Genomic DNA, 12,728 nt, shown 5'->3' on the forward strand with positions numbered 1-12,728 from the left:
GGCAGAGGTGATTCATCCTGACCAGTCCTATACAGTCCCCGGTCGGGGACAATTTTTGATAATGTCTTTTTAATCCGAGACTTACTACATTTTGCGAGAAGGACTGGTCTATCTCTTGCTTTTCTCTCTCTGGATCAAGAGAAGGCATTTGACAGGGTGGATCACCAATATCTTATAGGCACTCTGCAAGCCTATAGCTTTGGCCCACAGTTTGTGGGCTACCTGAAAACAATGTATGCTGCAGAGTGTTTAGTTAAAATCAACTGGTCTCTGACTGCACCTCTGGCCTTTGGACGAGGAGTTCGGCAAGGATGCCCCTTGTTGGGACAACTGTACTCGCTGGCCATTGAGCCCTTCCTGTGTCTCTTAAGGAAAAGGCTCACAGGACTGGTGCTCAAAGAACCCGACATGAGGGTGGTTCTCTCAGCCTACGCTGATGATGTAATTCTTGTGGCCCAGGACCTAGTTGATCTTGAGCGGGCACAAGAGTGTCAAGAAGTCTATGCTGCTGCCTCATCTGCCTGGATCAACTGGTCCAAGAGCTCAGGCCTTCTGGAGGGTTCTCTAAAGGTAGATTTCCTGCCTCCTGCTTTTCGTGACATCTCGTGGGAGAGTAAAATCATTAAATATTTAGGCGTCTACCTATCAGCTGAGGAGTATCCTGTCTCACAGAATTTCATTGAACTTGAGGAGTGTGTTCTAACGCGCCTTGGAAAGTGGAAGGGTTTTGCTAAATTATTTTCTATGAGGGGGTGAGCTTTGGTGATTAATCAGCTGGTGGCCTCTCAGATCTGGTACCGGCTGATATGTCTTAGCCCAACCCAAGAATTCATTGCTAAGATCCAGAGAAGGTTACTGGACTTTCTCTGGATAGGAAAGCATTGGGTTTCTGCAGGTGTCTCAAGCCTCACGTTGAAAGAGGGAGGGCAGGGAGTCGTGTGTATACGTTCTCAAGTGCACACCTTCCGTCTCCAGCAAATACAGAGATACTTGTATGCAGATCCTTCTCCACAGTGGTGTACTCTAGCATCGAGTTTTTATCGCCAGGTACGAAATATGGGATATGACCGGCAATTGTTTATAATTGAACCTGAGGGTTTCCTAAGAAACCTTTCAACCCTGCCGGCTTACTACCAAGACACGCTAAAGACCTGGAGCATGGTATCCGTGTTAAGGCAAGGAGCCATTGAAGGGGAAGACATTCTAAATGAGCCCCTACTTTACAATCCATCTTTTAAGACTAGGATGTTAGAATCCATCAGCATCCGACGTCGCCTTTGCCAGGCTCGGTTAACCAGAGTTGGGGATCTCCTGGATTTTGAGAAATCAGATTGGGTGGACTCTCAAGCAGTTATGCAACGCATGGGATTCCTCACCACTAGGGTTCCACACCGTCTTCTCAAGGAAATCAAGGACACAATCTCTCCTGATTCTCACACCTTCATTGATGGGGTTTTACATGCTGGAGAGCCACGTCCACCTTGGAACTCCTCACCTCCAGACATAATAATAGCACCTAAAACCCGTCAATCCCCCCAAGCACCTCCTTCCCCCAACTTGAGCCAGTTGGAGAATTTTCCATTGACACGCTTTCATGATATAACAAGAAAGCTGTTGTACTCTCTAATGCTTCACACTGTACACTTCCTTGCCCTCATCTCCCGATATGATACCATCTGGAGACGTGTGCTTAATGAGGGTGAAAGACCTCAGTGGCGAGCTCTTTATTCCAGTTTGGTGCCTAGACCAACTGGAGACTTGAGTTGGAAAGTGCTGCATGGTGCATTGAGCATGGGAGAGTATTTAGCTCGTTTTACAGACTCCCCAGCTGCTTGTCCATTCTGTGGCAAAGGAGAGTCTGTGTTTCATGCTTATTTTACGTGTGCCAGACTGCAACCTCTATTGGCTCTTTTGAGGAAGCTTTACCTGCAGTTCTGGTTACACTTTTCCCCTCATGTTTATATTTTTGGACGCCCAGTATCCCGGGACAATAAAGAGAAAGACCTTCTCTCCAACTTGCTCCTGGCTTTAGCTAAATTAGTCATCCATAAATCTAGAAAGCAATGTTTGGAAGGTGGGAATCCTCTGCCAGCAGAGGTCTTGTTCCGAGTGCTGGTGCGTTCCCGCATCCGAGCAGAGTACACCCAAGCAGTGTTTACTGGTCGGTTGAAAGAATTTGCTGACCAGTGGGCAATAGATGGGGTACTTTGCTCAGTATCCCCAGACCTGGTTTCTGTTCAGACAATTCTCACACTCCATATTTAAGTGCACTTTAATTTAAGTGACAGTTGTATTTTAATCAGTTAATTATCTCCTTTGAGATGTGATTAACTTTGGTGAGCAATCACTCACCTGCAATTTGAATAATATACTTCAGCTACTGAGAAATCAACACATTGACTGCATTTTTTGTGGGGTAAAAACGCAAAAATATAGGTTTACCCCCCAAAACCATATATTTTTGGAAAGTACACATTCTACCGAATCTAAAATGGGTACACATGCCTTTCTGCTCCAAACTACTGAGTCGCAAGGCTTTCTCAAAATTGGCAGTTTTGGTGAAATATCTGAAAATTACCTCAAAGCTTCAACTTTCCAGCATTATATCGCCCCGTGTATCACTACATACCAAGAGAAAGCACCCTAAATATGTTTGCATGGGGTCCACCAAACAGTTCGGTGCCCATTGTGCATAGGTTTACCAAAGTATCTGGCATTTAGAGGCCCCGAAATGAAGTTAGCGCATACAAATAGTCCAGTGGGTCACTTCAGCTAATGAAAAATCAACACATTGACTGCTTTTTTTGTGGGGTAAAAACACAGAAATTTATGTTTACCCCCCAAAACCATATATTTTTGGAAAGTACACATTCTACTGAATCTAAAATGGGTACCCATGCCTTTCTGCTCCAAACTACTGAGTCGCAAGGCTTTCTCAAAATCTTCGGTTTTGGTGAAATATTTGAAAATTGCCTCAAAGCTTCAACTTTCCAGCATCGTAATGTCCATGTATCATTACCAGCATAAAGCATCCTAAATAGGAGCATGGGGGTCTACTAAACAGTTTGATGCGCAAAATGCATAGATTTACCAAACTAGGTGGCATACAGAGACCCCCAAGTACAAATAGTGCATATGAATTTTCATGAATGTCACTCTGGCTACCTCAATTTAAGCACCTGGTATGTGTATTATGTGACGTAAGACCCCCTAACAGTACAGAGACCCTAGAAAACCATATATTTTCAGAAAGTACACATTCTGACTAATCCAATATCGGTAAATATGTGTTTGTACTGCAAACTGCCAAATTGTAAAGCAATGCTGAACATAACGGTTTTTATCAAATTTCTGAAAATCGTCACAAAGCTTGAATTTTACCCCATTATATGCCCCACATTTTGTAAAGTATCAGCATGAAACATCCTAAATATGAGCGCCAGGGGTCTACTGAACACTTTGATGCCCAATATGCATAGATATACCAAACTATGTGGCGCACGGAGAGGCCCAAATGACAATAGTGTATATACATTTTCACAGCTGATGCGCTGGCTGCTGCAATATATGCACCCAGGTATGTGTATTATGAGACATAAGACCCCCTAACAGTACAGTGACCCTAGAAAACCATATATTTTCAGAAAGTACATATTCTGACGCATCCACTATTGGTAAATATGTGTTTCTACTGCAAACTGCCAAACTGTAAAGCAATGCTGAACGTAACGGTTTTTATCAGATTTCTGAAAATTGTCTCAAAGCTTAATTTTACCCCATTATATTCCCCACATTTCGTAAAGTATCAGCATGAAACATCCTAAATATGAGCGCCAGGGGTCTACTGAACACTTTGATGCCCAATATGCATAGATATAGCAAACTATGTGGCGCACGGAGACGCCCAAATGACAATAGTGTATATACATTTTCACTGCTGACGCGCTGGCTGCTGCAATAGAAGCACCTGGTATGTGTATTATGCTACATTAGACCCCCCTAACAGTACAGAGACCCCAGAAAACCATATATTTTCAGAAAGTACACATTCTGACGAATCAAATATGGGTAAATATGTGTTTCTACTGAAAACTGCCAAACTGCAAAGCAATGATGAACATAACGGTTTTTATCAAATTTCTGAAAATTGTCAGAAAGCTTGAATTTTACCCCATTATATACCCCACATTTTGTAATGTATCAGCATAAAACATCCTAAATATGAGCGCCAGGGGTCTACTGAACACTTTGATGCCCAATATGCATAGATATACCAAACTGTCAGGATTTACCAGTATAATCCAGACGTAGAAGAGGCTGGAGCAGAAGTAAATGAACCCACAAGCGCCTCACACAACCGCTACCCGCCTGGAGTGGAACAGGGAGCAGGGTTGTGGAGAGTAGCCAGTGAGACGATCAGCGAAGTACAAGGAATGAGGCAAAAGTCGTAGTCAGGAGATCCGAGGTCAAAAGGCAGGCAGAAATATTCGTAGTCGATAAACAGGCAAGAAGGTCGAGACAGGCGGCAGTAATCAAAGTCCGGGTTCAGGCAAGGGTCAATAATCGGGAATCCAAAGTTCAGAGTCGCTAGGGTTTCAGTCGAAATAACCTAATAACCAGGCAATGCATGTTAATCTGGTTCAGGTTTAAATACAGGAGTTTTGGCGCCAAACTGGCGTCATTGCGCTGACGTCGCGGAGCTGACGCCAGCACGTCCGTCACAGGCGTTTCCGCCTACGTCCTTGCGCCCGCGACCGTCGCCGGCGCCTCCGCGTCCGCGACCGTCGCCGGCGTCCCGAGTCAGACGCCGACGCGCATTAGCGCGTCCGCGCCTGCGCCGGACAGGACGCAAGCATGCGTTCTCACATTGCCCCCCATCAAGGAACGGCCTCAGGACGCGACCACCAGAAGGCTTACCAGGGTGAGTTCTATGGAATTTCTCCAGCAACTCAGGAGCGTGGATATTCGACGTTGGTTCCCAAGAATTCTCTTCCGGACCGTAACCCTTCCATCTCAACAGGTACTGGAGCCGCTTGCCTCTTAGTCTGGAATCCAGGATCTCCTCAACCTCAAATTCTTCCTGACCGTTGACCACCACAGGTAGCGGAGGAGGAGCCGAACGCCCAGGAAATCGGAATGTTGAGGCTGGTTTTAGAAGAGCAGCATGAAACACTGGATGGATGTGCCAGGAAGCTGGAAGTTTGAGTTGAAAGGCCACAGAATTGACTTGGCGAATAATAGGGAAGGGACCCAGGAAACGCTGACCCAACTTCCTACTGGGACAAGAAAGCTTAAGGTTAACAGTTGATAACCAAACACGGTCACCCACCTTGAACTCTGGGTCCCCTCTCCGTCTCCGATCGGCATACATCTTGAAATTTTGTTGGGCCTGCTTCATGTTTTCCTGGATCTTTTGAAAATTATTGGATAAGAAGCTTAATCGGTCTTTGACAGCAGGAACTAAAATGGCAGAAACAATGGCAGAGGGAAAAGTTACTGGATGAAAACCATAGTTTGCGAAGAAGGGGGACTGATTGATTGAAGAATGATGGGAATTATTATAGGCGAACTCGGCTAAGGGAAGAAGATTCACCCAGTCATCTTGGAGGTATGAAGAATAACATCTTGCTCGATATTGCTCGAGAGTCTGATTAGTTCGTTCGGTCTGACCATTGGACTGGGGATGAAAGGCAGAGGAAAGGGACACCGAAATCTTGAGTGCTCCACACAACGATCTCCAAAACTGAGAAGTGAATTGTGGTCCTCGATCCGACACCACCTCATCCGGAAGACCATGGAGCCTTACCACTTCCTTAATGAAGGTATCAGCAGTCTCAGAAGCAGAAGGAAGTCTAGGTAACGACTTGAAATGAGCCATTTTTGTTAAACGGTCCACAAAAACGACAATCGTGGAACAATCACAAGACAAAGGCAAATCAGAAATGAAATCCAAAGAAACCAAACCCCATGGACGAGAAGGCACCGGCAGAGGTTGTAGAAGACCAATAGGCCGAGAATGAGAGTCCTTGGACCTAGAGCAGACTTCACAAGACAAAACAAATTGAAAACAGTCCTTAGCCAACCCAGGCCACCAAAATAGTCTCTTAGCCAGGATAATAGTTTTCTTGATACCTGGATGACCTGCCAATTTTGAATCATGAACATTCTTGAGGACCTCTAAGCGCATAGGTTCAGGAACAAAAATTTTACCTTGATGAAGAAGAAGGCCCTCCTTGGAAACTAACGATGGTTCAGAGAGATTTAAGGAAGCATCTTTAATTCCATCAACCAGGGTGGACTGTAGCAGGAGAAAATTATTAGAGTTTAAAATTGTTTCAGGAACCAAGGACGGCTCGTCTTCAGAAGAAAACATACGGGACAAAGCATCTGCTTTAACATTCTTAGACCCAGGTCGATATGTAAGATGAAAATTGAATCTCATGAAGAATAAAGCCCACCTTGCTTGTCTGGGTCTCAACCTCTTGGCCGAACGTAAGTACTCCAGATTCCTATGATCCGTAAAGATGAGGATTGGATGTTTAGATCCTTCAAGGAGATACCTCCACTCTTCAAGTGCTAACTTAATGGCAAGTAATTCACGATCCGCAACATCATAGTTACATTCGCTCTTGGCCAGTTTACGAGAAAAAAAAGCGACAGGATGCAGATCCTCCTGAAACCCAGCTCTTTGCGATAACACAGCACCCACCGCAAGCTCTGAAGCGTCAACTTCCAGGATGAAGGGAAGGGAAACGTCAGGATGATGAAGAATTGGGCCTGAAGTGAAGAGTGCCTTCAATTTCTCAAAGGCCGCCTGGGCTTGTGGTGACCAACAAAACTTTTGATTGTTACGAGTCAACTCAGTAATTGGAAGAATAACCTGGGAATTTTTTTTTATAAATTTCCTATAAAAATTTGCAAAACCAATAAAACGTTGGACAGCTTTCTTGGAAGAAGGAATTGGCCAGTCAAGAATTGCGGAGATCTTCCTGGAGTCCATCTGAATTCCCTGCGGAGAAAGGAGAAAACCCAAAAAGTCCACAGATGTTTGTTCAAAGACACATTTCTCAATTTTAGCATAAAGCTGATGAATACGTAGACGAGCCAGCACCTTTTTTAAATGTGATCTGTGTTCCTCCAAAGAATTAGAAAAAACAAGGATATCATCCAAATATATGATAACGAATATGTCGAGGAAGTCTCTGAAAACATCATTGACAAAATGTTGAAACGTTGCAGGAGCGTTGCAAAGACCAAAGGGCATGACCAGGTATTCAAAATGCCCATAACGAGTACGAAAAGCCGTTTTCCACTCATCACCTTCTCTTATTCTGACGAGATTGTATGGCCACGGAGATCCAGTTTAGAAAAGATCTTAGCCTCCGCTAAATGTTGAAAAAGTTCAGGAATAAGAGGAAGTGGATAACGATTCTTAACAGTGATCTTGTTCAGATCCCGGTAATCAATACACGGCCTTAAAGAATGATCTTTTTTCTCAACAAAGAAGATCCCAGCTCCTGCTGGAGAAGAAGATTGTCGAATGAAGCCTTTGGCCAGATTCTCATCTAAATAAGAACGAAGTTCCGAAAGTTCAGACTCGGACAACGGATAAACTCGTCCAAAAGGAATCTGAGCCCCTGGAAGAAGATTAATAGGGCAATCATAAATACGATGAGGAGGCAACTTGTCTGCCCCTTTCTTATTGAAAACGTCCGTAAATTCCCAGTAAGCTTGAGGAAGAAGATTATGAATTTCGGAAGCAGGAGATAAAGAACAGACTCTATTGAAAGAGAAAATGCATTGAGAGGAACAAAAATTTGAAAGAAAGTTCACTTCACCGGTAGTCCAGTTGATGGATGGGTTGTGTTTCTGCAACCAGGGTAGACCCAGAATGACGGGAAATAGAGGCGAAGAAACCACATCAAAGTTCATGACTTCAGTATGCCCTTTATTTAACACAACAAAAAGTGAGACGGTCTCTTGCACCACAGGGCCCGAGGTAATCAGGGAACCATCTGCCACACGGAGGGCTATGGGGTTCTTTTTGGACTGGAGTGGGATCTGGAACTGTAGCGCCACTTTATTGTCCAGGAAACACCCGCTGGCCCCAGAATCAAGGATTGCTTGAAGCTCTACCCGCTTGTCTCCCCACTGCAATGATAAAGAGACAGTCAGGAGAGGCACGGGGACATGGCAACTGGAAAAGTCTCTTTCGAAAATCCTCTTACCCGTTGGACGAATCGGACAACCCCGAAGCAAGTGACCTGCCTGTCCACAATAAAGGCAGAGGTTGAGTCTGCGACGTCTGATCCGTTCCTCTGGAGTTAACACAGATCTAATGGCTCCAATCTGCATCGGCTCTGGGGCTGCACTGAAGACGGGTGGTGGAACAGCTGGAGGAAAAGTGGAAGGCATTCGGATAGGAGGTGGAGCGGTTGGTAACATCCAAGACTGAGGTGGAAGACCCGCTCTTTCTGCCTTTTCTTCCTCTCTGCGCTCCCTGAGCCTCCGATCGAGTTGGATGGCCAGACAGATGAAGTCCTCCAGACTGTCGGGAATGCCAGTACGGTCCAATTCATTTTTTAGTTCAGAAGAAAGGCCGAAGCGATACTGGTTCTTAAGTGCAGCCGGATTCCACTCCGTGTCATCTGCCCATTGCCGGAATTCCAGGGTGTAGTCTTCCGCTGGACGGTTACCTTGCTTCAAGGCACGCAGGGCGGCTTCAGCAGTAGTGGCTCTGTGCGGATCGTCAAAAAGAACTGCCATGGCATCAAAGAAGGAGTCAACTGTGGACAATGCAGGACTATGGCGATCCATAAGAAGAAAGGCCCACGTCTGTGGTTCTCCCGTCAGAAAAGAGATGATCACCCCGACCCGGGTCTGCTCAGAGGGATAGGTGTGAGGCTTGAGAGTAAACAGTAGCTTACATTAAACAGTAGCTTACAATTGCTCCTAAAATTCCGGAACAACTTCCGATCACCCGCAAACTTCTCCGGAAAGGCCACCTTAGTTTTCTGAAATCTCAGAAGTGATCACCTGGACTTCCACTGGAACCGGAGGAGTTGCAGCTGCCGTGGAAGGGAGAACAACCGGTGGTTGGGTCCTAATGTGCTCCTGTAGCTGAGCATAGCCACTTTGCAGCTCCCGGACGGCTTGCGTAAGAGAAGATAGTTGTTGCGTCAGGACTGCAAACGGGGACGCCCCTTCAGCTGGATCCATCTTTTGCCTGGTTATACTGTCAGGACTTACCAGTATAATCCAGACGTAGAAGAGGCTGGAGCAGAAGTAAATGAACCCACAAGCGCCTCACACAACCGCTACCCACCTGGAGTGGAACAGGGAGCAGGGTTGTGGAGAGTAGCCAGTGAGACGATCAGCGAAGTACAAGGGATGAGGCAAAAGTCGTAGTCAGGAGATCCGAGGTCAAAAGGCAGGCAGAAATATTCGTTGTCTATAAACAGGCAAGAAGGTCGAGACAGGCGGCAGTAATCAAAGTCCGGGTTCAGGCAAGGGTCAATAATCGGGAATCCAAAGTTCAGAGTCGCTAGGGTTTCAGTCGAAATAACCTAATAACCAGGCAATGCATGTTAATCTGGTTCGGGTTTAAATACAGGAGTTTTGGCGCCAAACTGGCGTCATTGCGCCTCCGCGTCCGCGACCGTCGCCGGCGTCCCGCGTCAGACGCCGACGCGCATTAGCGCGTCCGCGCCTGCGCCGGACAGGACGCAAGCATGCGTTCTCACACCAAACTATGTGGCGCACAGAGACGCCCAAAAGACAATAGTGTGTATACATTTTCACGACTGATGCACTGGCTGCTGCAATATAAGCACCTGGTATATGTATTACGCGACATAAGACCCCCTAACAGTACAGAGACCCTAGAAAACCATATATTTTCATAAAGTTGACATTCTGACGAATCCAATATGGGTAAATATGTGTTTCTACTGCAAACTGCCAAACTGCAAAGCAATGCTGAACGTAACGGGTTTTTATCAAATTTCTGAAAATCGTCACAATGCTTGAATTTTACCCAATTATATGCCCCACATTTCGTAACGTATCAGCATAAAACATCCTAAATATGAACGGCAGGGGTCTACTGAACACTTTGATTCACAATATGCATAGATATACCAAACTATGTGGCGCACGGAGACGCTGAAATGGATATTTAGTAGATAAAATTTACAAGGCAAAACAAAATAAGACAGAAAAGAGTGAAACGCAAATAAATCCAATAAAACCACAAAAATCAACGTTTTTTTTTCCAGACTAGTGTAATCGGCCGTCAGAATCACAGTTTAAATATATTTTAGCTGGTCCAAATAGGTTATACGGACAGAAACAAGTGAACACAACATATGCACAGCTGAAAATGCAATAAAATGGCTAAAAATTCAATAAAATGGCTAAAAATTTACCAAAATTTCCAAAATTGCAGTATAGTCACCAAAATAACATACAAAAGGTATTGTACAGTACGGTTAGCGAATACGCTATTCGTAATGGCAATAAAACATTTTTTTCAGACAAAAAAGAGACGATGCGATAAGAAAAAAAAAAAAAAAGCCACAAAGCCATGTACAGTATGTGTGTGTACAATTGGTAAATTACATGTTATGTGCGCGTGTGTGCATGTGCACGTGTGTGTGAGTGCAGGGAGCGTGAGTGACCCCCCTGATCCCCAAAAATGTATGTGTAAGTGTGTGTAAGTGTGAATCTAAGTGTGTATAACTGTAATAAGTGTGTGTTGGTGTGTTCGTGTGTGTGTAATTGTTGCACTAACCTGAAAAAGTCACTGAAGAGTGTTGCACACGATGTGGAGGGGTCCCAGGAAGAGCTCTGCGACGATCTGCCTGTTCCTGTGCTGTGGGGGCGGAGCTCGACGGTGCAGTGCAGGCTGCAGCAGCAGGACACGTAAGTAACACGTGCCTGCTACTGCTTTGGGGCCCCTGGGCGATCACGCCCCAGGGGCCACTCGATCCCCTGCTCTGCTCGTTGCCTAGGGGCAGGGGATCGAGGAGGAACGGAGCGAGTGGCTCTAACAGCCGCTCCTCCGCTCTCAAACCCGGAAGTGCTGCAGAACATAGAATCTATGATCTGTGGCACTTTGGTCCTTTGATCCACAGAACGTAGATTCTACGATCTGTGGCACTTAAAGGGTTAATTACTATAGTCAAAAGAAACCACTCAGACAACATAATTTGTTTTGAAAGATAGGGGGAGGTCATATTTATTAAAATCTTAGTAAAATCTTAGTAAAAAATGTGGGCCCCAAACCATCCTCGTTTAAGGGATAACACACTTTGCACCATTGCAAATGGGAAGGCCCACCACCAGTTGTTATAGTAGACATTTATGGGCTTCTCCTGTAGGGGTACTCCCTGACCTGGAAACAACCATCATTTAACATCATTTCCAAGTGCTCCCTGCCAGTTAGGATAAGTAAATCATTACCTAATTCTGAAAGGTGGGCCAACCCAGGGACTAACTCTCCTGCTACTATATTTTATGATAGAAACCCCACCATGAGAAAAGTTGACCCTACTCAATGACTAACCATTTTTATTTTTTTTTTAAAGTTATTGATTTGGTCAGGACTAAAATTCTTACCCCCATCTTGAAAAACTATGGTGTTAGGTGTGATAGGCTTAGTCTGCAACTTTTCTGCTTTCTGAATTGAGACAATCTGAGCCCTCTCATACCTATCAAGTGTAGTCTCTGTCATCTGTTCTTGTGGTTTTTTTCCCACTGCTCACCACTGTAGCCAAGTGAATATCAGAATGGCCCACTATCCATGCTTGAATGCCACTCTTGACACACTTTATGTAAATAGATTGTAGTACTTCTAGTGTTGCCAAGGCCAGCTTGTAAAACTGCCCTTTTACTGATGGCCCGGAATCTTTGGCGTGGTCATTAAGTAGTCTACATGTTACTTCGCTGGTGGCTGTCTGATTTGGCCAACCTGCAATCCAGAAGATAATGCTGATTGGTTGCATGCTAATAGCTCGCATATGCATAGTGCCCAATGATACATTATGCAAAAAAGGCAGCTTTGAAGAGCTTTAGTTCAAAAGTGTCACTACAACCTGTCACTCTGGTAGGATTAACAGCTGTAGCAACATGCCCAAGACATTTTTTATTCCTTTTAGAAAGACTATATAGTGCAGCACAGAACTGCTGTGACCAGTCTTACCATTACCATCTGATTCCTGTGTGGAATGCTCCGTAGAAAAAATCCTAAGGCACACAGGATAAATGCAAGCAAGCTGCCTTGCGTGTTTATTGTGAAGTGCCAATAAGAGCACTCTGCAATAAACACGCAAGGCAGCCTGATTGGCTGACAGCCATATACTTGTAGGGATTGAACCTGTAACCAGAGTTAGGGAGGGGAAAGAGATACCACCCTAAGATGCAAAGCCCGTCTGCCTTGACTCTTTTTATAAGTGCTATATCCCCCATTGATATCCCTGCTTTGGTCATTTTGTTACCCAAGCAACCCAGGAAGTTGGCAAATAACAGGGAGTCCTCTTTGGCAGTTAACTTAATCACTTATGGGCCTACATAAATAGTATAGTATTATTTTTTGTAGATACAATGCAGTGTTGAGCAATGCAATTGTAGGAAAATTATAAATTAGGCCAGTGATCCCCATCAAGTGGCTTGCGTGCTACATATTTATCTCCAACCCATTGGATGTTGCTCCCAGTATCAATGCAGGT

Source organism: Xenopus laevis, chromosome 8S (genome assembly GCF_017654675.1).
Source record: "Xenopus laevis strain J_2021 chromosome 8S, Xenopus_laevis_v10.1, whole genome shotgun sequence".
Lineage (NCBI taxonomy): Eukaryota > Metazoa > Chordata > Amphibia > Anura > Pipidae > Xenopus > Xenopus laevis.